At 37.0% G+C, this 26,457-nt stretch overlaps 1 protein-coding gene across 4 annotated transcripts in view; it reads left to right on the top strand.

Annotated features, from left to right (window-relative positions):
• Positions 1 to 1,960: 1,960 nt before the first annotated feature.
• LOC145684351 (phospholipid scramblase 1-like) overlaps positions 1,961 to 26,457 on the top strand; it is a 65,453-nt gene continuing 40,956 nt past the window's right edge. Inside the window, exon 1 of one of the 4 annotated variants that reach the window (XM_081756569.1) lies at positions 1,961 to 2,318. The gene's annotated coding sequence lies outside the window, so the exon portion shown is untranslated. Of the gene's footprint in view, positions 2,319 to 15,907; positions 16,055 to 26,457 lie in introns of those variants that run through there. The other 3 variants (XM_081756570.1, XM_081756568.1, XM_081756572.1) reach the window with 3 other exon arrangements.

Raw genomic sequence — 26,457 nt, 5'->3', positions numbered from 1 at the left:
TATGTAAAATATTTTAATAATATTTCATCCCTTGAGAGTTGGTCGTAGTGAGTCGTTATTAGGGATGGCCAGAACCGCTTCCTGATGGAACCGGTTTCCGGGTCTGAACGGATCCGGTTCTAGAAGATCCGGTTCCGGAACCGGTTTTTTCGGATTCAGGTCTGGAACCGGTTCTTTGGATCCAGATCTGGAACGGTTCCCAAGATCCGGTTCTGGAACCGGGTTTTCGGATCCAGTTTTGGAACCGGTTTTGAAAACCGGATCTCCAAGAACCGGTTCCGCTGGAACTGAAACTTTGTGACCATTCTCATGCTAAACCCGAGCTGCTGGCAGGCTGTGAACAGTGTGCTAGATGAAACGGTGGAAGCGACAGGCGGCGGCCGCTTGTCTCATTTGGCTGAGTAGCTGGCAAACTGGGTAACTGGCAAACTCATTGGCTAAACAGGCAAACTGGCTAACTCATTTGGCTAAACACACACTGGTGGACCAAAAAAAAAAAAAAATGCTGCGGGCACAAGCGGGTCTGGGCGGGGAGGGCACAAGCGCATGGTCCTCTTTGCAGTGTTTTGAAGGTGAACTTTGTGCCTCCTTTACTGGTCTTTAGGATTCAGGTCTTGAACCGGTTCCTAAGATCCGGTTCTGAAAACCAGATCTCCGAGAACCGGTTCCTAGTGGAAACGGTTCCGCCGGAACCGGAACTTTGTGGCCATCCCTAGTCGTTACGTGTTTGGAATGTGTGATTATAATGATGGTTTGATGTCTTTTAGTATTCTGATAATTTATAATTAGACCTATTTCTTTGTACTGGCAACTCAATGATTTTGAATATTGTCTGCTATCACTACAGCCGGATTAAACCTTTTAGCAGACACATGGCCCGCACTCCGTAGTTCGTCCATCACTGAAGTAGGATATTTCAATTGAATTTTTGGCTTTATCTAGTTGCAATGTGTACTGTGTAGTGTATAGTGCTGTGCAATTGATAAAGAAACCACTGGCGTCTCTGGGATGTAAAATTTGGTTGGGGGAACATCAAAGAAAGTGATTTAAATGGTACTACCTAGCAGAACCTGTTTATTATAATCTTCGATTCCATTTGTTACTTTTTGGCTTATCTTTATGGACCCGTGAGATATATCAAGAACTCTGTTATAATCGTTTCACAGTCTGAATATTATAGGCCTATTCCAGATAAATGTGATTATTATTTATACTGTATGTTATTCTGTCGTTAGCAAATCAATTATATTACTGAATAGAAAAGAATACTGAATATTTTGTACCTCAAAATATTGGGGGCGACGCGTCCCCCCTACCAGAGACGTCTGTGAAAGTGACTAAAGCATGCGACCTGTGTGTTATCTATTCCGCCTTAAGCGTGTCAAGCTTTTTTAAAATTAACCGTGAGTAAACCTCAAAGATACGTAAATCGTTTTACTTGATTTCTGATTTTATTGATTATGTTTACGTATACAAGTTTGTATATGTCTACTTTATGTTTCGAATATATATATATACTGTATATATACAGGCGCGGATCGAAGGGGAGGGCTATAGGGGCTATAGCCCCCCTCCTTGACGGTCAGATATACACTGGATAAAATGGGCTTCAATCCTGCTTTACACTGGATAAAGCGGCAAACTATGGTTTAGCCCCTCCCTTGATTATATCCTGGATCCGCCTCTCTCTCTCTCTCTCTCTCTCTCTCTCTATATATATATATATATATATATATATATATATATATATATATATATATATATATATATATATATATATATATATATATAAGAATTAGAAATAGTTCTTCCAGCTTACATTCGACAAATAAACTGTTCTGGCGACCTTAGGTGCTAAATTTAGCGACATTTTACCAATAGGAGTTGGCATCTATGATCAAGTCCAAGGGTAAAGCTTGTCAAGTCGTAAAGCTACGCCCCCTATAGTTTTTTGGCTCACGAGGAAGGAGGAAGTAAAAGCATTGGCATACATCCCTATTTTCTAAACACCACAGCACATGGTGGGAAGCGCTCACCAGCGTTGCAAGTGGACAAGTGTTCAACGGTACGTTGCACGAAATAGTTCATTTGACGAAGTTATTTTTATATTAAATACGCTTTCTACATTTAGAATCACCCAAATGGTGTTTTTTTGCCCGGGGGCATTAAACTGGTGAAGAAGAAGCATGTGTTCGATGTAATAACTTATTTAAATTCCCTTGCGCAACTTGTGAATGGGACAGTTCTTTAATAGAAGTGGAAAGTAATGTGTAATGCTAATTAGTGTTCGATTACGTGAAAGATAATAGCAATAACAGGTAAGCTTTAAAGATATAGTTTTTCTATTTTTAATTAATAGGTCTTGAAGGGCTAAGGACAATTCAAATGAATCATGTTTTTGTAGGGTTGCCAGTAGTGCTGTCGAAATCGGTTTTTGAAAAAACCGAAAACCGGTTTTTGAAAAAAGTGAAATTTCATAAAACCGAAATGTCGGTTTTGAAAACCGCATTTGCAGTTTTCGGTTTTCAGAAAACTGGTTTTCTCAAAAACCGAAAACCGCAAATGTCACAAAAATTCAACAGCACTAGTTGCCAGCTCTGAAAGAAACGACATCCCTCAAAGTTTCCCCCCTATAGATGTAAGTGTGACGTATGTCTATTTGGACCTATCCATGGGGAAGGAAATGTACTGTCGTGAACAAAAGTGCATTAGCACCTTTATTCTGCACATCCCTAGTGCATTCACTTATAAGCTTCATAGATACACCGTGCTATAAATGAGAAACTGAAATCGGCATTGATCATTTTATTCTATTTACCAGTAACTGCCACTTCTTTAAAATTATCCAACCAGAGGAATAAAATTAATTTTTACGTGACAATTTTGGATTTGGAAAATTAAATTTATTCTTTCAACTTATACTTCACCTACAGGGAGTTGCTTTAAGAAGTCCTTTTTCACTTTCAATAAATGTATAAAATTCCTTGAAGTAAATTTCAAAATTTCCCTGATACAGTCCCTGTCATCTCTTTAAAATTATCTAAACAGATGAAAAACATATATTATTCGTTGATGGATGGTGAAAGGTGACAGTTTTGGGTTTACAGAATGAAAGTTACTTTTAAAATCTATAGTTCGAACTAGATGAAATTGCTTCGAACTAGATACAAATTTGAAAAAAAAAAAAGTCTCAAAGGGACTGGTAAAAAGTTTGTACCGGTCACCGGCTTTAGTCAGAGTAACAGCAATATTTCCAGCCAAGCCGGTGAAACAGCGGCCAGTTGGCAACCTTATATTTGTAGCTTGCAAGAATAGTGTTGTCAATTCTGGGAAAAAGTCACTAAGTCGAGGGGATTCGACTTCCAGCATTGCGAAAAAAAAAAATCGATTAGCGACTTTTTAGGTGATTTTTGAATCGGAATTTGGTGACTTATTTACAAATCTAGCTACTTTTGTGTTCCGAGCAACTTGTCTTATAATCAAGTACTATTAGCTCGAATCAGTTCAGATATACGTTTATTTTCCTTTTGCTTATTTGAATTGGCGCAAGTTGACGATCTGGGAAAGTACATAGCATTTATGCCCAAATTCCGGCTTTGATTTTTCTCTTGTCCTCCAACGGGGACCAGCTCTAATTTTTAACTCTTTGACTACCATTTTTTTCAACGTGAAGAATTCTTTTATACGAACGACTCCTTTAATGTGGGATATTCCTGACATCTGTACACGGTTTTGGAAACTAAACACAGTCTCGTGGTCACATCGGACCCGATAGAAGAACTACATGTATTTTTTTCTAGAATTTTCTAAAAGCAAATTCCCAACGATGTTTGGATTATTCGCATGGGGAACATATATCCCGTTGGTGGTCAAAGGGTTAATGTTCTTCAGTGTTAATGAGTTTCAGTTTAGGGGCACAAATAATACATTACCGATAGCAAGCTAATTATCTGTAGAAGTGCGAATGAAAGTGAACTGATTGTAACATTTTTTTCTTTGTAGAGTTTTACTTTTCTGAATTCATTTTTGATTTCGTTGAAGTGAAATTGATCGTAAGTATATATATATACTCTTTCTCTTTCTTCTTCACCTTCTCTTTCTTGCAAAAATTAGCAAAATGTCATCTCACTATGACTTACAGTTCTCGAGATATGGCTTCTTAAATGAATACGCGACAAAACGTACTAGCGACAAAACGTACCACCGACAAAACGTACCACTTACCCTGAGGGATGCTTGTGAAGGGTTTTCTAAAAACACTTTAAATAATGACAAGCGACAAAACGTACCACTTGCCTGGAGGGCTACTTGCGAAGAGTCTTCCAATCAGCCATCAAATAATGACAGGCGACAAAACGTACCACTTGATAGGATAGCATAAGTATATATATATCGGCCAAAATAAGGTTAAAAGTTGAACAGATTGGTGGTGAGAAAAGTACCGATGCAAGACCAAGACTAAGACTAAGGCTAAGACTAAGACCATGCCTTCAAGATTCTCGCAACACCAAGACCATACCTGCAAGATTCTCGCCAGACCAATACCAGCAAGAATCTTGCATATGCAATATTTTAATATTTGCTGATTTCCATCACAATTTATCCAGGCTTTGGACCAGGGACGGATAGGTATTACTAGAGGGGCGCGGGCGCTTTCTCCCACCACAACCAGTATCTCAATGTCACGAATCAAGTTGCACAGTTTTCTTTCTACAGTAAGTCAATAGTATTAACAATTGACAATTAAAACATGATATTCTTTCATCAGTATATTATTCTGAATTGCTCAAAATATTATATGAAGTTCAAGGAGAACGTATACTATATTGCTAAATTAGCAGATGTTTTAGTGTACTAATTTTTGTTGCTACTGTATCTATCACTTTTGCATTCGAAATATTTTTAATAAATCTTTTTCAATAGACATCAACATAAATGTTTTCAAATTTTCCTGAGACATGGTACTAGTTAGCCTATTTTTAATGTATTTCAGTTTATTTAAGTTTTGAAATATTTCTTTTACATGTTACCTGAGTTACGGGCAAAGTCAATAAAAATTTGTATGCTGGAAACCTGGATAAGTATTACTGCAAAATTTACAATTCTGCCAAATTAAAAAGCAGCACATTGGACAATTTTGCAACACGTCTTGCATTCGCTTTCCTTGTAAACAAATGTATTTTCTCCTAATTCTGAATCACTTGCACCATCAGGACAGTCATTTTTCTCGGTTGTGCTAGTCATCAAGACTGACTTTTAAGGATATCCACGTCCTTCAAAAGTCCAAGAGAATACATTTATATTATCCTTGGAAACTTCTTTACTGAAGTTTTTCAGAAAATATGCAAGTTTATCGAAAGGCACGTCTGGAAGTTCTGTTACTTGGTTGAAGTGCCTAGGGTCCAAATAATCCATAAAGTACATTGCTTCTTGAATCTTGAAGAAATACTCGAAACTACCATGTCTAATATTGTGTTGAATTCTTCGATGCAGTACCTGGTCATTGGATAGAAGCAGCTTCATATTCATATTCACAGGAAAATCTTTGTCCACCTCTGAAGGCGAATTGTCGACAGGTCAATAGGAAAAAAAAAAAAAAGAAAAGAAATCACGTTCTAAGTCTTCAAATTTGTTATTGGCCCATTCTGTAAAGCTTAATGCTGCATTCTTAACGGATTCAAAATCATCTCTCTACTCTTTCACTTGGAACAGAGTAGTCTGCACCATACGATAGGACTACACTAGCAGCACCCTCTATTTGGAGATAGTTTGACATAGAGGTCGTCACTTGAAATATCTTAAGGAACATTTGTTATTTTGAACTTGAGAAGATCTTTTATATATCCTTTCGCTTTACACCTAGCTTTTGGTTTGATATTTTCTGTAGAAGCAATTTTCTTAATTATTATGGTCAACTCTATATACAAAGCACTTTCTGGGTTCGAAAAATGACCAAACTTTTTCTGAAAAACAGTGTGTTTTCTACCATTTTGTTTCCGCAATAATTGTAAGACGCCTTTGTTAACATTTGATCTTCCAAATGTCCATTCGTTGATAAGACTCACGCATAAATATAGCACGATCATTCAGCAGAACAATGACACAGAATCAATGCATTTTTTTTTGTCAGATCACATATGACATGATTGAGTATATGAGCGTAACACCACACGTATAACTGAGTTTCTTAGTGGTTAAGCGGTTAGCGTATGCGCCTTTGTCGTGGGAGACCTGGGTTCGATTCCTGGCGGGAGCTCATGTGCTTTGGATTTCCCGTAAATCAGTATGTCCCGTCTCATATAGCCTCGCTGCTAAAAGGGCCGTTAAACTTAAAATCAACTGAATCACAGTGTAAGTGATCATAGGTGAATTGAAAAAATCCGAATATTGTCCTTGCATGTTACTTAAGCCATCGGTTGAATTTCCAATACACTTTTTAATATCAAGGTTCAACTTCTGCAGAATTTCCAGCAGTAAACCGCAAGGACACTGGCCTGTGGTAGATATGCATTTTACAATGACAACAATACTTTGTTTAACAAACATTTTAACAACATACCGTAAAACAACAGAGCACTGGCCTGAAACTACTATATCTTGAGTAGTGTCTAATAGAACAGAAAATATTGAAGCTTGAGAGACTTCTTTCAAAATATCTTCTCTGATAAGTGTGTTGATAGCATTCAAAACAAAATTCACCGTGTTTAGTAAAAGTTAGGCGACCACTATCCTGCTTACTTCCTCGTATATGACTCTTCTCGGTGACCTTATCTAAATTACTTTTAAGCGGAAGATCAAATTTGCTTAAGAAAGGAATAATACCCAAAAAGTTTCCATGATCTATAGCTGTGTCTTTCAGTTTATAGGCTGCTACATTTCCTCTGTAAATGAGCCCTCTTTTACCAATGAGTTTCTGCACTTTGACAACTCGATACATTACCTGTCTGTTCTTCTCAACCTTATACTGCCGTTGTTTTACCTGTTCATGAGGAAGTAGTTTCTTAACATTATGTTCTCTTTTGTTAGATATATAAGCACCTACATTGGTCTAATGTATCTTGGAAGACTCGTGTTCTCTTACTCGCTGATAAACGTGTTTAATGTTACGTTCGTCACGTACAGAACCTTTAAGAGAAGTTTGTTCGATCTGGAGAATAATCTGTGAACACGCTGAAAAAAAAATGCTTGAAGTGGTACGTTTTGTCGCGGATTAAATATCCGAAATGTTTTAATTAGTCCAAGACAGGTTGTAATTTTTATAAGTGGTACGTTTTGTCGTGGAATAAATATCAGAAATGCTTTAATTAATCCATGACAGGTTGTCATTTATGACAGGTCGTCAAAAGTGGTACGTTTTGTCGCGAAAATTTAAGTGGTACGTTTTGTCGCTGGTACGTTTTGTCGGGACACCTTCTTAAATATCTAGAAATTCGAACATTTCTGGCCAATATCTGGGGAACGGTGGCAGTAGGCCAGTAGACAGTTAATCAGTGGCCACCGGTTACTATTTGGTACCAAAATGTTTACCATCATAGAGAACGGTAAGTCATAGAGAGATGATATTGGTGTTAATCAATACCTAAGAGTATGGTAACCGGTGGCCACCGGCCATTGGCCAAACCAGTGGTCACCGGTTACTATTTGGCACCAAAATATTTACCACCCTCTTAGGTATTGATCAACATCAATATCATCTCTCTACAGCTTATGGTTCCCGAGTTATGGCTCCTTAAATATCTAGAAATTGGCCATTTTTTGGCCAATATCGCGGAAACGGTAAGTCATAGAGAGATTATATGAGTGTTAAACAATCCCTAATAAAATGGTAAACATGTTCGTACCGATCTTAATTGATGGCCACTATACAATTGGCCAGTGGCCACCAGTTACTACTCGGTACCAAAATATTTACCATCCTTTTAGATATTGGTCAACACCAATATGATCTCTCTATGACTTACGGTTCCCGAGGTATGGCTCCCTAAATTTGTGGTAGTCGGCCATTTTTTGGCCAATATCTCGGAAACGGTAAGAGTGACGCGAAAAATTTAATCACTTTCTGTGATAGTTTTTGATGCTGTATCGAATGCAGGGTTCAAAATTGAAAAAAAAAAAAAAATAATAATGAAAATAACAGAGACGGACAGACAGACACACACAGACATAGAGAATTCAGTAACGAACTTCAGTAACGAATTCAGTAAACAACAAATGTGTCTCGTGAGTCACCGACGAATCGTGGCAAGTTCTACTCGAGCACGGTCGGATCAACTGGAAGAGCGGACCAGCCGAGGGCGGACAAGACGGGTTCTACTGTACTCAATTGTTACGAAATTTAACTAACAAATAGCAAGTTTAACTCGAAAGGGAATGAACCCTAGTTTTGTTATTTGGACATATCTAATTACAAAGTAAAATGAGCAAAATTGTTAAATTTTTGAATTTTATAATTTTTGTAAGATAAAATATACTATTTTGTTCCATATCGTAAGCAAGATAGAAATAAAAATTTTCACATAGGATGTGACGAAAAGACAGTTAAAAAAAGAATTGTTGTCAAACAAATCCAAGGATATCGTATAGCCTACAAAAAGAAAGAAAGAAAAAGAAAATACCTTGTTTTCGTCAGGAATGTAAAAAACAAAAATGTAATCTCGTCTTGGTAAGGTTGCTTTGTTTATTAAAATAAACAAGATTTATTTTTGTACAGCTGCTTGAAATTCGGAATTATTTAGCGACACCAATCGCGGATGTTATAGCCAAAGGTATCAAAAATTGCGCATAGAAAGACACTTTAGGAAAATTTGGATTATTTAGCGTCTTGGATTCAAAACTACTTCATTAGTCCAAAGTACAAGCCAATCACGGAAGCTCCTTTTAGAGTTTAAAACATTCATGTTCAGATATTGTAAATAAGTCTCATAAAGTATTCCCAGTGACGAAAACAGAAGGGGTGGATCATCATATACGTGACGTTAAAGCATGGCGCTAGAATACTGATTTATATCCCCCCATTAAGTCTTAATGAAAGTAATCAAGCTGGCTGCTAACCTGCCTTCACTCGCTCTCGCTCGCTCGGCACAGGGGCGTCATTTAGGAAAGGCAGGAGGAGGCAATTGCTTCCCCCCCAAGAGTTTTAGGAGTACATATACTTCAATCGATTGTCTACTTATATACTAGCATAAAACGTGAAAGTCTTATGTCGGTGGTGCTCTTGCAGCCCCAAGCGAAGTCTGAAATGACAGCCCTCGCTCGGCATTACTGTAATTGTGTATTGAGCTTTGATAAGGAAGGAAGCAAACCTGACTACTTATCCATCTTCACTTATATGTGCGGACCAGGTTTCTAGAACCTTCCATGACGTTAGCCTAACAATCATCTTCAAATCGAAAAATTTTTAACATAGGAATTAGTGCTACTTAATGCTGCTTCTGTTGAGACGTTAGGGCAAAAGCGTCTGGGCTAACTTCACATTGCGGTGGAACCTACCATTTTCTCTGTGTCCAACATCTTTCGTTCCCCAAATTAATGATATTTTTTTTGTCCGGTTTCCAGAGTTACTGCTGGACTTGCGGCCCGAAATTTTCAGGTCAAGAGACATTGGTTAGACTAATTTAACGCACAAGTGAATTTTCTCGCCCGATGTAGGGTAAAACTCCTTTGTGTGTGTGTGTGTTCCTTTTAGCTCTCATAGGCTATCATTTACATGTAAATCTTCAAATTAGTTCTAAAAGTAAAGTGAAGAAATAGCTATCTCGTATTATTTAAAAATAAATACTCAAATATTTTAAGTGGTTGTGTTACTTAGTGATTATCTATCAGTGTTTGGTGTGTGACTAACTATTCTTTCATTTCCATTAGCGTGCTTGTGTATGTATTTCCATTTTCGATTGTCTTATCGTGTTTGTGTTAGTTTTGCTTTCGCTTATCTATTTTCCAATGGCCTCTCATAGTAAAACAAAAACAAAACAAAACAAAAAAAGTGTTATTTTTGAACAGTCATATCCAGAGTTCATATTTAATTCACGGACATATTTTGAGCAAGAAAGAGAGAATACTGGCCCTCTGATGTCACAGAAATTGAAAGGGTTGCTGCAGTTATCAAAATTAATACAACAGCGAACAGAATGACAAGAGAGGAACAAGCCCGTAGCCAGCCCAAAAATGTAGGGGGGCCCAGCTGAAGTTAGGGGGGGCGATCCAATCATATGATAGTTCATCACCATATTATAGTTCTTTTGCAAGCCTACTGTAAAAATTTTAGGGGGCCAGCAAAAAATTTAGGGGGGGGGTCTAGGGTGGGGAGGATTGTGTAGAAAATCTCAACGTTACTACGGAATAGATGCTCCGAACACTGGTGGAGATGTGACCAAGAACGCGATTCGACAGAATATTATAAGAGGAAGCAATATCCCACCCGAAACACTCTTATTGTCACTTCAAGACGCTAGGTTGTTCGAAGGTGGAAGAACTAGCCTTAATTTGATATTTAAAAAAACTACGATTTCTGTGAAAAAGTTTTTTGGGCGAACTGTTTTTGTTGTTGCCTCAAGATGTCGTTTCTTACGCGAAATTCGGGCCGCGCTGGCTCAGTGGTACAACGTTCACCTCTGGTGCATGGAGGTCCTTGCTTCTATCTCAGGTCACGCCAAGTGAGCTTTGTGGTAGACAAACACCGTGTGCGTGGGTTTTCTCGCGGTTCTCCCGTTTTCTCTCACTTTTTCATTCCACCTTTCATTAATTTCTCATCACCACCGTCTCCTTTAGCCTAGACGGCTTAACGTGGGACGTAAAAACTTAAAGGTTTCATTTCTATTTCTTAGGCGAAATTCTACACGAAAATCTGGAAGGTATTTGGTTAGACCAGTGGTCGCCAAACTTAGAAAGCTTCAGAGCTACCATACAGTTTTAAAATCCTACGGAGATCTACCAACCAAAAGAACTACCATCGTTAAAAAAAAAAAAAAATTCTTTATTGCTTGTAAACTTAGGCATAAAGCTTCCGGGCCTCAGGGCCATCTACCGAAAATGCCCCCACGAGCTATTAGTTTTTTAAATGAAACTTGGATTAATATTGGCAGTGTTGCCAATTTTACCAACAAGCCACTAAATTAGCGGATTTGGAGAGGCAGATAGCGACAAAATTTTTACAAAATCGAATAATGATTTTTTTCTTTTTTTTAAAGCGGCTTTCCAACTGTCTTGGCGACAAAACTGACGAATTCTTTTAGTGGTTTGCTTTTTATAAATATCAATTTTATTTACTGAAGAATTGTCAAAAGAATGATGGGTAAAATGAACGAGAATCATTACGTGAGTACCACTGCTGGGCATAACCTGTGCGCTTCATGACGTCACCACCTGAATACATAATGTGTGACAAATTCAAGAATTTCCCTGTGTCTTGTTAGAATTGACAAAACCTCTTGACAATGCTAGTGCTGCGTCAGGTTAATTGTCATGTCAGATTTCGGGACTGGGCGAGGAGAAAATTATTTGCAGGTGATTACTACACATTTACTTCCCAAATAGAAGAATGAACTAGGGCAGTAATGGGCAGTGGCGGTGTTTGGACATTAAAAGCGGGGTGGCAAGATATGATCTGAATATTTGTATATCAATGTTAGTTTTCCTGGTTGTTTCTAACACTTTCTTTGAAGAAAGGTTGTATAACTAATAGGACACTACATTTTTCAGTTAGAATACCGTATATTGTATTTCATATTTTAAGTACATTGACGAGAGCAATGCAAGTAGGTACTCTTCAACAACGAAAGTGTGAGAAGAGATTTGATTCCTTACTCACGAACATCTTACAATTCTGTCTGGAAAATTGTGTGACCAGATTATTTAATAACAATTTTGCAAAACAAATAAATAGAAAGGATAACATTAATCATAATGTTGAATAATGTGGTTTGTTTTGTAGAAGTTATACTGAAACTGGGTATTAATGAACAAGTTATATTTTTAACTCCACACATTTATTGAGAGTGAAAAATAACTTCTTAAAGCACTTTCCTGTAATTGAAGCACAAGTTTAAAGAACAAATTTCATTTTCCAAATCCAAAATTGTTACGTAAGGATTAATATACTTTTCTTCATCTGTTCCGATAATTTTAAAGAAGTGGCAGTTACTGGTAAATGCAATAAAATTATCAATGCCGATTTCAGTTTCTCATTTATAGAACAATGTATCTATTAAGCTTATTAGTGAATATACTAAGAATATGCACAGCACAGGTGCTAATGCACTTTTGTTCACGATAGTACATTTCCTTCCCATGTATGGATCTGAACATAGATAGTTCACACTTAGACCTATATCATGGCGGATTTTGAGGGGGTGCCGTTTTTTTTTTTTAATTTTCCAGAGTTGGCAACCCTATTCCTAAGATCCGGTTCTGGAACCGGGTTTTCGGATCCATATCTGGAACCCGTTTTTACAATTCGGTTCTGAAACCGGGTTTTCGGATCCAGGGCTGGAACCGGTTCTGAAAATCGGATCTCCAAGAGCCGGTTCCTCGCGGAACCGGAACTTTGTCGTCATTCCTACTCAAAACCTGTAAGTTTTAAGAAGAAGAAGAAAAAAAAACAATAACCTCTTTCAATAAATTCAAAATGGTCTTCATGATAATATAGATATCCTTCAGAAAATGTCGCTCCTCAGTGTCAATGTGGATTTGAAACCGATGTAAGAATCTTTTACTGGTTTAGTTTCGGCTTTCACTCTGAAACTTGATGATAATATCGACAAAACTGAAAATCAGTGGCGAACATAAAATTTCATGAAATGAATAAAAAGTCTATTTTCAAGGCGTAAATCGCTACACAAATTCTGGAGGAGAGAATCTATTTTCAGAATTAATTTCATTGGTCTTTTTTTTTCTTTTTAAACACCAATGCTTCCACATTCGAACGCGGAAATGAAGCGTGTATTCAATCAGGCTAATAAAGTCAAAAACACTCAGGAACAGGTTAAAAACAAGGTCGCCCATGCTGTGGTTTCCAAGGGGAAGGGGGCAAGTATAAGCGACGTTTCAAATGTAGTCTCAAATTTTGCGGTAACTATTCTAAAATATCTATTGGGTTTTCGATCTTCCGAAGCACAATTTCCGCTAAAAAGGGGCGAGCGGCCCACCTTGCCCCCCTGATGGGCGCCCTTGGTTGAAAATGAAAATACTTTCTTTAATTTTAATGGTGAGATTTGGGTTGCGCCATGTGTAAAAGTGTCATTGTCTATACGAAATTTCATCCACCGTTTTGCAAGTAGTTGAAACAAAAGGAGCCCAGTACAAACAACGGAAACAAAAGAAGCTTCACCTCAACCTGAAGATATATTTATCTCTGTTAGGGGAATTTTGCTTTAATTTTATGTTATTATCACGTTCGATCCGACCGACATATATTTATGACGGCCTTAAAATCACGTTGAATCCGATTGTCATACATATATGACGAGGCCTTTAAAAATTAAAGAGAAAAAAATTGGTGATGACCTTGATGTCAGCTGGACTTGTAATCCCTTCGTGGTTCCTTCCTGAGTCGTATGGAGGTAACCCTATGTGTGTGTGTTCTGTTTAGTCTGCAATTTCTGTCAACACATAAATTGCGTCTCAGTGTAGGAGGAACGCGTTTTGATAATCGTTTCTTTGTGCCCAGTCAGGTCACATTCTCAAGCACAATCATAAATAAAAGCTCCATTTTTTTTATCCTTTTTTTTACTTCTAGTGATTATGTATATTGTTCAGATGTGATGTTTCAGAACACTATCAATTTTGACGGTGTCGTGATCGGGCTATTTTTCGTATTTTTCTTTGGTAATTTCGGGGTATTGAAAAATGAATGTTCCATCAACAAGTAAAGGTATTGTGCAGAAACAACATAATTTGCAGCATTAGCGCGTAGTGAAGATAGAATTGCCGAATTTGTGTACGATTCCGATTTGGACGTTTACGATACTGACGATTTCAGTGGCGTATCGGAGTACGGGGGCAGCGAATCTTCTGATGTTGAGGCAGTAGTTCCCCTATTCGGAAACGGGTGCGCTGTATGGACACAGATTAAAAATTGGGATGGACTGCAAATATTCAACAAACTACAAAATCTGTTTTCTGCGGAAAACCCGGCTCAGTGCTCATGGCGAAACTTCAGCACTTGCCATATTTCAGTTCTTTTTTGGTACAGACGTGTTTGATATTATTTCAAGAGAGACAAACGGATACGCACAGCAGCAAATTCGGAAGATGAAAGAAAAAGGTCGACTGAAAACAAAATCAATGTTCACGAAATGAAAACCCGTAATTGCATTAGAACTAACGAATTTTTTTGCGATAGTGATTCACACGTCTTGTGCGTAAACCGTCTCTACGTGATTATTGGAACACAGAGTCGATAAGTTGGATCAGATGCTGTCGTACTACAGTTTTCGAAGGAAATCGGTAAAGTGCTGAAAAGAACTTTTCTTTCGGTTATTTGATCTGGCAATCGCCAACACGTACATTCTCTACACAAAAAAGATGGTGATAAAACCACCACTCAGAAAATTTCTCGCAGAGTTGGCGGAAGGACTAGTGAGTGATGCGGGTCTCGAGATCAGTGAACTATCCCGGTTTTCGTCTAGTGGGAGGCTTGTGGCGACCGGTCATTACAAATACCGTGTATCTGCATCGTCAATGCATGCTGCTCGTGCAGGACAAAGATGCAGAGTTTCTTCCGACCGAGAAAAGTATTGGACTGGAAAAAGCGGTAGAAAAGCCACTACATTTTATTGCCCAAAAAGTGACGTTGGGCTGTGTGTAGGAAATTATTTCGAATTATAACACACAAAAGAAAAGTATTGGAAAATCTAGGTTATGCAGAACGTGTACTATAAGTTATATCTATATTTGTGAATAAAATTTTGTGACTGTGTGTACGTTATATGTAAAGTTTACGTTGTTGTAAAAACTCCCAAATTCAATATCATATTCGAAGAGATGCCAAACTGACTGAAATAAAGGTAGGTCTCTGAATTTTCACATACAAGTAAACTGTTCATTTATCTCTGCATGTGGCAATTTTTGAACCAAAAGCATGTGCAGAAAAAAAGATATGCATTTTTAAAATTACCCCTAAAAAGTGCCGGATTGAACGCTTTAAAAATTTAAATGGCCTTCGGGCTGAAAGTGTTATAGGATTCGGATTTGTTTATCTTTGTCTCAGCGCGGAATCTCCCTAGCCATTTCTGGTCATTTTTAGCTATTGATTTAGCTACTTTTTCTTGTTGAGTGCTGGCAACACTACATGTAAGTACTGGCAAACCGTTGCGAGCTGCCAAGCCAATAGACTTTCACTTGCTGGTTCCTTCGGTTATATATACAGCGGCGCAAATCTGTCTTCAACATTGGGGGGGGGGGGGGGAGAGGACAAGTAACTTTTTTTTTCTAAGTGGTGCTGAAAATATTTGTGAAGTTAAAGCAATCCTGTGGAGGATCAAGGAGCAGAGTTGTCTTCAACATTGGGAGGCGAGCAGATTTGAAGCTTATTCTCGGGGGACATCAATTTCATCTCACTTTGCTTTGTGGCAATCGGACACAAATCATAACATTTTTTCCCCAAAAAACACATTTCTAATCAGATTATTGGGGGGACAGCCCTCCGTTCGAAGATTGGAGGGGATATGTCCCCCTCAGCCCCCGGGATTTGCGCCAGTGGTTATATATATGCATATACATGTGTGTGTGTGTGTGTGTTATTGGTTATTACGCTCTTAACTTTCAATCTTTATATACTTAAGGTCTATCAACGATTATTATGTATTTTGACTTAAGAGCCTATTACTTCGCTTTCCCGCCCGGGCCAGTCCGCCACTAGAAAAGATTTCTTGATGAGTCACAAAGTAGTGTTGAGCAAACAACATGTGCGTCAGAAGCTGTCACGTCCAAGGGTAAATTCTGTACTGTTGTAATGCAGCACCCCCTGGCAGCAAGATGAGGAAGTAACCCTCAAATAACCAGATCACACGATGGGAGACGCACACGCTGGGTTGTAGGCTGGGAGACTCACACGCTGGTAAGTGTTGAACGTTCCAGTTACACGAAATAATTCATTAGACGAAGTTATTTTATTTTATTATTTTTTTTTTCAATACGCGTTTATCGTTTTATTATACGCTTTTTACATTTGGATTAAACAAACGTGTTTTCTTGTCGGAGGCATTAAACTGGTGAAAAAGCAATCTTTAACGTGTTCGATAACTTCGTATATTATCTTTCGCAATTTGTGAACGGGATAGTTCCTTGATACAAGAGAAAAGTAATGTTTATTGTTATATAAATGATCGAGTAGGCTACGTAAAAGATATCAGGTAAGCTTTAAATATATATTTTTTTTCTTTTTAATTAGTAAGTTTAGAGGGCCTATGTGTTTTGCAAGAATTAAAAGGCGTTAGGCTTTCAATTCTCAGTTGGTACGCACCTTTGGCGTGGGAGACCCGGGTTCGATTCCCGGCGGGAGCTCATGTGGTTCGGATTCCACGTTAATCAGTAGGTCCACGTCTCGTATAGCCTCACTGCTGAACGGGACGTTAAACTCCAAATCATCATCATCAATTCTCAATGGAAACAAGGCATGGGCTAGATCACCGGAACAGGTAACGATACGCCCTCTGAAACATCACATTATAAATAAAGGTACAAGATTTCTTTCTTTTTTTTTTAAAGTAATAAATATCTACAGTTGTTATTGGTAAAGATTCATGAAACGTACAGTGCGCCCTTGACATAAGGCGCTCTTACGAAACCATCAAAGATAGACGGTTTGGTTTCAGCAGCGAGGCTATATGAGACGTGGATCTACTGATTAACGTGGGATCCAAACCACATGAGCTCCCGCCGGGAATGGAACCCGGGTCTTCCACGCCAAAGAAGTGTACGCTAACGGCTTAGCCACGGAACAGCTATGATAAACGGTTTTATTAATTCTGTATGGCACAGTTCTATACAGTAATTACATACAGGTACTGTTGGTAAAAACCCCATGGAGGATACAGTGCGCCTTTTACATAAAGCGCCCTGCGAAACATCACATTATAGATAAATGGTTTTAGTTCTTGAAATGAGGCGAAACGAAATCTTTGTTTAGCGTCCTATGATTTTGTTCTTTTAGGCTCAGGAGCAGATTCAGGAGGGGGGGGGGCTATTTCCCCCAAGAAGAGGAAACTTCCCTATCTTATATATAACCATGGGCGGCGATTAGGGGGGCAAAGGGGGGCAGTTGCCCCCGCACTTTTTTGAAGTAACCAATTAATGTATATATTTTCATTTGGAAATGTAACGATTTTGTATGTGTTACTGATTAATAGGAAAAAATGCTGCCATATAATATTTGCTGTTGCGTGAATACGTATTGGTTGTCTTCCCGTGGAGTAAAGAAAGCTACAGTAATTGCGTTTTAATTGCCACAGAAAATAACCCCAAAAAATAACCTATTGGAGCACAATTTCAGCATATTTTCATTCCTTCTTACAAGGGCTCGATATGTTAATGAGCCGCTTTGAAGCTAATCGAAAGAACATTATGCAAAAAAGTAGGGCCTATTTCACGTTATTCTTTAATTGCACAAAAATTGACAGTTCCTAAAATGTCTTTTCTTTCTAAAGTAAGGGATATCGATTAAAAAGAGCGTGATAAGAAACAACTTCTACCTTTTCCATTGTTTTGTAGTGTAATATACGAGTGAAGTGTTGTGTTTAAGGATGTACGAGTGTATATACAATAAAAGTTAGTAAATTGAACATAATCCTAGGTTTTAAGTTTATTTTGTATAACTGAAGTGTGGATTGATTCTAAGTATTGTTGTGTTTTGATGTGTTCCAAGAAAGTGAAAACTGCACCTAATGGCAACGAACATATTTCAAGAAGTTGCAAAAGCAAATATTTCTTTAAATGTCGTAGCATATGCTTGTAGTATTTACTGCCTTTCATTTTCTAAGAGTAATAACATACATTTAATAGCATGTGTGGAATTAAATATTAAGTTTTTCATTAATCCTCAGTTTCAATATAACTTGAGCAAAACAAGCATCATTATTCATTACTATGATTAATATTATCCTTTCTATTTATTTGTTTTGCAAATTTATTAAATAATCTGATCACACAATTTTCCAGACAGAATTCTAAGGTGTTCATGAGTTAGGAATCAAATCTCTTCTTACACTTTCGTTGTTTAAGAGTACAAAGGGCTAGTATCTACTTGCGTTGTTCTTCTCAATTTACTTAATAAACTATTATATACGATATACGGTATTTTAACTGAAAATATAGTATCCTATTAGTTATACAACCTTTCGTCAAACAAAATGTTAGAAACAACCAGGAAAACTAACATTTATATACAAATATTCAGATCATGTCTTGCCCCCTCACTTTTAACGTCCAACCGCCGCCACTGTATATAACCCATCTCAGAGTTTGGAGTTCTTAAAAGTAGCTCTAAGTAACAGTATTACAACTCGCCGCCTCCCCCAGAAGTCCGTCCTGGATCCGTCCCTGTTTAGGCTAAAAGTGAAGGATTATGGCAAAGGAATGATGAATTGATGAAATGCAAATGTAGGAGGAAACGAGAGTACCCAAGAAAACCTAACGAACATCGTGATGTCAACCACAATCTTACTTGACCGGAAATCGAACCAAGGACTACATACACCAGGGATGTGCTCTACCACTAAGACACTATGCTGCCTTTCTTCTTTATACCAGTTTTGTATAATAAGTTCATATGGTGGCTGTTGCTAAATTACCTGTGAAGAGTGTCCACCGCCCTCGTTAGTATCCCAGCCCGGGCTTGGTGGAAACTGGAACTATTTCCTTTGATTCACTAATAAAACTACTCCAGTAATTTCTCCCATAAATAAAAAAAAAAAAAATGTTTCTTGAGTAAGTTAGCAATATAACTTCTGGGATAAATTTGTAATGGCATAATATATATATATTTTTAAATAATTACTTGCAATCAGGATCGACCCTAGACAATTTGCCGCCCTCCGCCTCCTTTCTCCAGAAATAATAAATCTTAAATCTCACGATTTTAAATATACTACCCCATCATGAACAACGAAGGTAAGAGAAAGTGCACTCGCACTCCGAAAGGCCTAAACACTACAAATACAATCTCATTGTCTCTGATTTTCTTCCTTTAAATAATAATATATTATGTTAGTGAAAAATAAACCAAACAGATCTGCAGAGAAAATATGGTAATCCTCTCTATAGAATTCAATCTCAATATCAGGGCCGTGCTGTGAAAAATCAGCGCCCGGGGCGAGATTATACGACGGCGAACTTATACATGTATTCCAAGTATTTTTTCCTATCTTTTTTCTCCCGAATTTTCGCCCCCTTCCGCGCCCGGGACCGTCGCCCCGCTGCCCCCTTCCCCTGGTACGGCCCTGCTCAATATATAAGTTTGCAATTCCAGTGCAACTAGCTCTTTTATCCTTTATTTCTTGATTTTCCTTCTACATCATTTAAAAAACAAAAAGAAAAAAAAAACCTTGTTTGCAACTTTAATGATAAAAAATTCGTTTGTGACAAAGACAAGACTAGTTTTCATATCAAAACTGATAACTAATTAAATTGAACAGATGTTCACTACTGTTCGAGAATTGAGTTCCTGTATTTGACAACAATCAAACAATTCATGCTGGGATTTGTTTGACCATTTGCTTTAGCACTGTCTATGTGGTCTTAAATAAATGCGACCTAAACATGATTTAAGAATGTACTATTTAAATAGGTCAGCTTAGTAAATTTAACTACTATCATCATGAAGTCCGTTTCCAACAAGAAATATTTATTTTAAATAATATAATTATGACAAATCTTGACGCCCCATGCAAATAAACGTGTGCACGTACGTGTTGCGTGTATGGAAGAGCCGGTCCTGCTTGTAATTTACAATAGTTACTAAATAGAATAATAGTATACATGAGAAAGGGCCAAGGTGGCTCAATGGTAGAGCGTTCACCTCTGGTACTTGGGGTTCCGGGTTCGGTCCCAGTCCCCGCTAAATGAATTTTTCGTTCTGGAATACGCTATAAGGAAAATCAAAGATAGCAACCAGGGCCTAGAATTGAACGGTATTCACCAGGTTATGGCATATGCTGATGACGTAAATTTAATAGGTGATGATAGGAGAACAATAGAAAGAAATGCAGAGATCTTATTAAACGCTTGCAGGGACATGGGTTTAGAAGTAAATGCAGATAAAACTAAATACATGGAAGTGCGTCGGGACCGGAATACAGCAAACTATGGATGCGTTAAAATATTAAATAATACTTTTGATAAAGTGGATAGTTTCAAATACCTAGGATCAATATTAACAGAGGAAAATCATATTCACGGAGAAATTAAATGTCGACTAAAAGCAGGGAATTCGTGTTACTATTCGGTTCAAAATCTCTTGTCGTCGCGAATTCTGTCGAGAAATCTGAAGCTTAAAATATACAAAACGGTAATCTTGCCTGTTGTTCTGTATGGCTGCGAAACATGGTCACTTACTCTGAGGGAAGAACATAGACTGAAAGTATTTGAGAACAAGATCCTGAGACGAATATTCGGACTCAAGAGGAACGGGAATGGGGAATGGCGGAAACGGCATAACGAGGAACTACATAATTTATATGGTTTACCCAATATTGTTAGGGTCGTGAAGTCTAGGAGGCTTAGGTGGGCGGGTCATGTAGCTAGAATGGAAGAAAGTAGAAACGCTTTCAAAGTCTTGACAGGAAGACCAATCGGAAAACGACCATTAGGAAGACCTAGGCGCAGATGGGAGGACAATATTAAGATGGATCTCGCAGAGATTGGAATACAAAGTAGAAACTGGATGCAGTTAGCTAAGGATAGAAGTCAGTGGAGAGCTTTTGTGAACGCGGCATTGAACCTCCGGGTTCCATAGGCCATATCGTTAGTAAGTTAGTTAGTATACATGAGAACCCCTGATCTGTGTTTCTTCTGTGTTCTATTACCACTTCTACATGAAATACCATAAATTTTCTACGTTGTGCAATAGTAAGAAGTATCCATGTGCACAAGACATGCGATATGCGTTAAATCCCCCCCCCCCACACACATAATGATAGATAAAGTACAAGGGCACTACACATGCAGATATGAAGTACAGGTACGTTCTTTTTTATTTTCGTATCAGTCGATAAGTAAATAAAAGTCGCTTTGTTACCCTGTTTGTAAGTTCGTACATACTCAATAAATAATCCCTAAAAGTATGAGCGTCCTGCTCCTTCGGGAACTGATGCAGCTTCATGTATACTATATCCCTAAATAGTTATGAAATCCATTAACCATTTAAAATTCCACTTTTTAATTTTGTGCGTATTTCGTCTTTACGATCTAATTACTAAGTAAAATGAACAAAATTTTCAATTTTGTAACTTCTGTAAGATACGCTATCTGATTCTGTATTGTAAAATGTTGGAAATAAATATTTCCATGTAAGTTGTCAGACAAAGTCCAAGGATATTGTATACACAACATCAAAACAATACCATGTTTTTGTCAGGAACGTAAAAACCGAAAACATACTTAATCTCGTCTTTCGGGTTACTTATTGTGAATAAAAATAAACAAACAAAATTTTTATTTTCGTATAGCAACCTGAATTCTATCGTATCATGGAATTTTCTATTGACATCAGGCACGTATGTTTTAACCAAATATATTAAAAATTGTGTATTAAAAGATACTTGTGGTTAGTTCTGCGCCTTGGATTCAAAACTACTTCATTTTTACACCCTTGTTCACATAACCTAGAAACTTTTTCAGAGACTGTCGAAAAAAGTGACCCTAGATTCATCACAATTCACACTGATCTGCACAGAGGCAATTGTATTTTCACGCCGCTCTGTATATAGACAAAGGATTTTATAAATAGAGGATCTGCCCTTACAACAAAATCTTGAAGCCATACGTCACAGTTTCGCCACCCCTACTCTGCCCACTCTGCCCACTAGGATCGCAATGTTTTGAGCCAACAAACATGGCGGAAACGAAAGTAGCCAATCAGACGATGCCGGAAACGAGAGTAGCCAATCAGACGTTCCGATGTTCTGTTGTTTTTTTGGCTTCGTTATTTAATAGGATGAAGATATATAGGCCTATGGAGCAGACCCTCTATTTATAAGATCCTTGATATAGACACTTGCTGTAACAAATACTTGTACTGACGGTAGCCAAGCGTGATGCGGTACTGAGTTTTCATAAAGAACTTATGAAACTTTAAGGTCGAGGGTTTGATATTCGGTCTCAGATACATATATATATATATATATATATATATATATATATATATATATATATATATATATATATATATATATATATATATATATATATATATATATATTGTAAACATGAAGATATGATGAAATAATTAAAAGTGTAAACTTCAAGTTTATTCCTTTGGTTTTAAAATGGCTGTTTATTGCTGTATTTCATTTTTTTTTTATTTTTTAACTTTCAGCTCCATAGCAAATAAAAGATTTCTCGGTTTAAAATCTCTAGAATAATCAATGACACTTGGATGGGTGTGAAATTAGACTCAAATAACGCAAATAACATAATTAGAAATTTACAAGCAAAACTTAATTTTAAATCTGATAAAATACATTTCTATTGCAAATATATTTGATAACCAATTAATCATACAATATTGATAAATTTTAATATATATATATATATATATATAGATATATATATATATATATATATATATATATATATATATATATATATAAATCTTACCCTCCTCCAAGTTGAGAGGCTGATATTGGATTTAAACGTCATCGGAAGTGTCATTGTTCATCTCAGCGACCCCAAAAACTATGGATTCGATACTAATTTTGGTCATTTTTAAACATCTTTCCTCCCCTAAGTTGCACCGTCAAAGTGAAATAATAATTAAAAAAAAAAAAAAAAAAAAAACATTCCAGACCCGAACCTCATCTATGTTGAAAATTTGATCGACATCAGTCAGATGGTTCAAACGGTGCGAAGTCAGAAACGCAGTCACTTTCATTTTTATGTATATAGATTATATTGGACAGCAAAATGGATGTTCAACACGTGTTAGTAAAGCGAATGAGTTATTGATCTTCGCATCAGAAGTAGTGTTAGGCGAAGTTTGTTTTCTTTGAAGGCCGATGAAATTAGAAGCGTAAAGAACACATCCCAGTTGTCAATATGCTTACGTAATGTTTATGGATTATTTACCTGTGGAGGGATTTCTGAGTAATGTGAAGATTCCAGATACTATGTCACAAGTAATTGGCGATAGCATAAACTCAGATCTAAAAGTGCATGGTTATTATTATTATTATTATTATTATTATTATTATTATTATTATTATTATTATTATTATTATTATTATTATTCTACCTTTTGGCGGGTCCTGGGACTGTTTTTTCTTGATTTTCAGTTTGGGCTTGGAAATATTTGTTCCATGTTTCTCGATTTTCAGCTTCCTCTCTTAACTCCCAGTATTTTCTTCTATTTTCCAAATCATCGATCACTTTTCTTCCTATTCCTTGCTTTCCTTCCATCTTTCCTTCTATGTGGGTATGAAGAAGACAATTTCTTCGCAAGATGTGTCCAATCCAATTGGGCTTTCTACAAAGGATTGTGGCTAGAAGCATCCTCTTCTCTCCTATCCGTTTTAAAACATCTTCGTTTGTTACTCTCTCCGTTCATTTTATCTTCTCCATCTTCTTCCAACACCACATTCCGAAGCTCTCTAAATATTTCTTCTCTAACGTCCGTTATGTCCAAGTCTCTGAAATATAAAGTCCAATGCTACATATATAGCACTTGACCAACTTTTTCTTAAGTCCAATATTAAGGCTCCTATTTAAAAGTGACCTTTGCTTGTTGAATGCCTCTTTGGCTATGGCAATTCTCGACCTGATGTTTCGGGTCCAGTAGAATGTGTCTTTCGTCAAAATTCTTAGATATTTGAAATGGTCGACCTCTTCCATGTACTCTTTGTTCTACAGTGACCCGTTTTCATTACGAAAATATTATTGTTTGTAGTTTCGATGATGCCTCGAATATTTTGAGGGAATAAAAATGGGGTTCGTAACCTTTAATGCAGAGCAGCTGGTAAAAGAAGTGTGGCATACGCTGTGTATAGTTTGGAATCACGAAATATGAGAAACGAATACCCTAAAGCAGTGGTCTCCAAACTACGGCCCGTGGGCCAACATTGGCCCACGAGCACCACTAATGCGGCCCGCCATAGTTTATTTTGATTAAATTGTAACATTTATTAAACAAATCATACAAAATATGATCAGATGTATTTATACGACCAATTAAGAAACAACTGACATACATAAGGAAGTTGAACAGAGATAGAGAATAGAGATATGAGGTTTTTCCTAAAAGGTTACACATAAGTAATTCATACAATGGAATTGGAAATTATAACTATGATTCAGATTACGTAGCTGTAACTTTCCACTGAGAATTGTTTGCAGTTATGGATGAAGTTTAGTAGTGTAAATTATCAGCAACGACTTCAAATACATGTCAGTTAACTTGGATCTACATTTTTCTGCGTATTTAATTTTGAATATATATATATATATATATATATATATATATATATATATAGTTCCGAAAGTGGAAAGAATGCAACGAGCTGATTTATATAACTGAGTGTGAGTGGAAGACTCTTATAAAATCCCAGCAATGATGAATTTATATATTTTTCTTTAGAAATATCTCTACATTGCAAATCAATAATTTACATTTGAAGTTTTAGGACATCGGTATGAAAAATCTTGATGTCGTTTGAAAAACGAGACTCGGCCAAGTTTGCAGTAAAATAAAGCACAAGAATATCTGTACTTTGCCCAGTGAATCACCAAAACGTGAACATATTTTACCTATATAATTTACATTGAAAAACGTCATTTTGAAGGTAACAAGTAGGGTAATTGACATTTGTTGGTTTAACCACTACAAAGTGATTAAACTAACTCTATGGAACCCAGAGGTTGAATGCCGCGTTCACAAAAGCTCTCCACTGACTTCTATCCTTAGCCAATTGGATCCAGTTTCCACCTTGTATTCCTATCTCTCCGAGACCCATCTTAATATTGTCGTGCCATCTGCGCCTAGATCTTCCTGATAGTCGCTTTCCGATTGGTCTTCCAGTCAAGACTTTGAAAGCGTTTCTACTTTCTTCCATTCTAGCTACATGACCTGCCCACCTAAGCCTCCTAGACTTGATGACCCTAACAATGTTTGGTAAACCGTATAAATTATGTAGTTCCTCGTTATGAAGTTTCGGCTATTCCCCATTCCCGTTCCTCTTGGGTCCGAATATTCTTAGCCGAATATTCTTAGGATCCTGTTCTCAAATACATTGTCTATGTTCTTCCCTCAGAGTAAGCGACCATGTTTTGCAACCATACAGAACAACAGGCATGATTATCATTTTATATATTTCAAGCTTCAAATTCGACAGAATTCGCTACAATAAGAGATTTTGAACCGAATAGTAACACGAATTCCCTGCTTTTAGTCGACATTTAATTTCTTCGTGAATATGATTTTCGTCTGTTAATATTGATCCTAGATATTTGAAAGAATCCACTTCATCAAAAGTATTATTTAATATTTAATGCATCCATAATTTGCCGTATTACTGTCCCGACACACTTCCATGTATTTAGTTTTCTCTGCATTTACTTCTAAACCCATGTCCCTGCAAGCGTTTAATAAGATCTCTGCATTTCTTTCTATTGTTCTCCTATCATCCCTATTAAATTTACATCATCAGCATATGTCATAACCTGGTGAATACCGTTCAACTCTAGGCCCTGGTTGCTATCTTTGATTTTCCTTATATCGTATTCCAGAACAAAGTTGAATAATAATGGCGACAACGCATCTCCTTGTTTCAGGCCATGTTCGACGTGAAAGCTCGTGGGCAAAAATTTTCCTACCCGGACTTTACTTTGGGATTCATGTAAACATATCTTAATTTAAACAAACATTTAAAGTAATTAATGCTATTAAAAAATCGTACCCTTGTATCATGATTGCTTCTATCGTGAAAGCATTGCATAAAGACGGAGCAGAGTTTTATTGTCCTTTTCTGGGGGAATCTTAACACTTCGAAATGGTAGTTCTCTGGTAACATTATATACTCCTGATGAAATGTTAGATGTAATTTTAAACTTTAGCTCAGTTTTACAGAATCCTTAATTTCAAGTTTTTTTTTTTTTTATCTCAAATGATAAAGGATTGTCAAGGACACTTAGAAGGCATTTCTTTGTCTTGTCTCGGGAAGCGAACTTTGAAGAAAGTGAGTCGCAAACAGTCTGTTGTGCAAATAAGTAAAGGATGCATCAAAACTTCATTCTATAGTGGAAGACATTCCGTGA

The sequence above is a fragment of the Thermobia domestica genome, chromosome 4, assembly GCF_964235325.1.
Source record: "Thermobia domestica chromosome 4, izTheDome1.hap1.1, whole genome shotgun sequence".
NCBI lineage: Eukaryota > Metazoa > Arthropoda > Insecta > Zygentoma > Lepismatidae > Thermobia > Thermobia domestica.
The sequence above is the reverse complement of the archived record's forward strand: the minus strand, read 5'-3'. Positions and strand labels throughout refer to the sequence as shown.